The sequence below is a fragment of the Monopterus albus genome, unplaced genomic scaffold (assembly GCF_001952655.1).
Source record: "Monopterus albus unplaced genomic scaffold, M_albus_1.0 scaffold320.1, whole genome shotgun sequence".
NCBI classification, from domain to species: Eukaryota; Metazoa; Chordata; class Actinopteri; order Synbranchiformes; family Synbranchidae; genus Monopterus; species Monopterus albus.
In genome coordinates this window covers 993,103-994,759 of record NW_018128200.1, presented here as the reverse complement: position 1 = coordinate 994,759, position 1,657 = coordinate 993,103, and positions in this window count along the sequence as shown.

Below are 1,657 nucleotides of genomic sequence, written 5' to 3'. Positions count from 1 at the left end.
TGCCAGCGAGCTGGCTGATGTTTTCACCACCATCTTCAACCTCTCCCTCAGCCAGAGCATCGTTCCCACCTGCTTTAAGACCACAACCATCATCCCCCTTCCCAAGAAGAGCCCGGTCTTCCCTTCCCTTAGCTATGCTGCCATAGGCCTAGGCTGCTGAGGGGCCCCATGATGCTCTGAGTTTCTCTCCCCTCTCCTCTCCTCTCCGCTCCTCCCCTCCCCTCCCCTCTCCTCTCCTCCCCTCTCCTCTAACTCTCCATATGCTTCTATATGCCACCATTTCAACTTTCCTAACTTTGTGTCTCCTCTCTCATGTAGTGTGTCCTCTCTCTCTCTCTGTACCTTTCTGCAGGTTGCCCTGGCCCTGGAGCTCTACAGGGTGCAGCCCTGTATGCACCCTGTATGTTACTGTAAACATGATCCAGAGTGTTCTTGCCCCGAGTGGAAATGTTCACATGTTGGTAATATTTGGGGAGTACAGTCTTTAAATTGCACTGGTTAAAGTCACCTGCAGCGATAAATACAGCATCGGGGTGAGCTGTCTCTAGCGCACTGATCACATCATAGAGTTTGCTGAGAGCCGCAGAGGGATTAACTCTTGGGCTAACATACACAGCAGCTAAAAACACAGCACTATGCTCTCTGGCTAGATAGTAGGGCCGGCATTTCAGCGCGAGCTTTTAGCCTAGCATGGAGTCCTCCTTGCTTGCCCCGTCTCCGTCTCCGTGTTGCTCTCCTGATTTCAGCCTGCTCGCTTGTGCCTAGTGCTCCGGAGGCTCTCCACGGGCGATGGTGGCTTTCCTCGCCATTGTTGTTATTGTCACTGGAGCGAACAATGAGTTGTAGCTCCAGTGGTATGAAACCAGTGGCTTTGTGAGTTGGCGATATCCAGCAATGCCTGTCTGTTGTATGTAAGCAGTGCATGACATTTGTGCACTGCAGAAAAAGCAAAAAACACACAAAAAAGAAGAAAACGAAGAAAAAAACGGCATTCAAGAGTGGAGCGCGCAAACACGTTTGCCTCGGTGGGCGCCATGTTCTCCATCAGCTGCTATTCAGCACACTTTCAGCCCTTTCAGCTATCAAAATGTTCAGCTCTTCAAGGACATTCATGCGTCTATTCAGAATTTTTTATAAACTTCATACTTTTAAAATAATATTTAGCTTTATTTTAAAAATCTTATCACATTCAAATGAATGGGAAACTTCTACTTCAGCATACTTTCAGCTATTTCAGAATTTTTCTAAACTTCATGTATTTGAAATATTGAGTGTTATTTTGAAAATGTTGCCCCATTCAAATGAATGGGAAAATTCTACTTCAGCATACTTTCAGCTAGCAAAACCATTCAGGTGTCAACATGTTAAGCATTTTCAGGTCGATCTTTCAGCACTCAGCTTCCATACGCATTTTCTTCAGAAAATGCATTTCTCTAGTTTGATTTCATTTTTTTATGTTTGAGTATAAGTTGATGACACATAGAAAGGTTTGTGTGCAAATCTGGACAAATCAGCAGCAGTTCTTTATGTATACTGTGCACACCTGAATGGAGCAGAGCCATGATTAGAGAGCTCTCTCGCCACAGCAACACCTCGACTCCCCAGGGACCTATGCACAAGCCCTCTTTGTGGACTTCAGCTCAGCGTTCAAGCAACA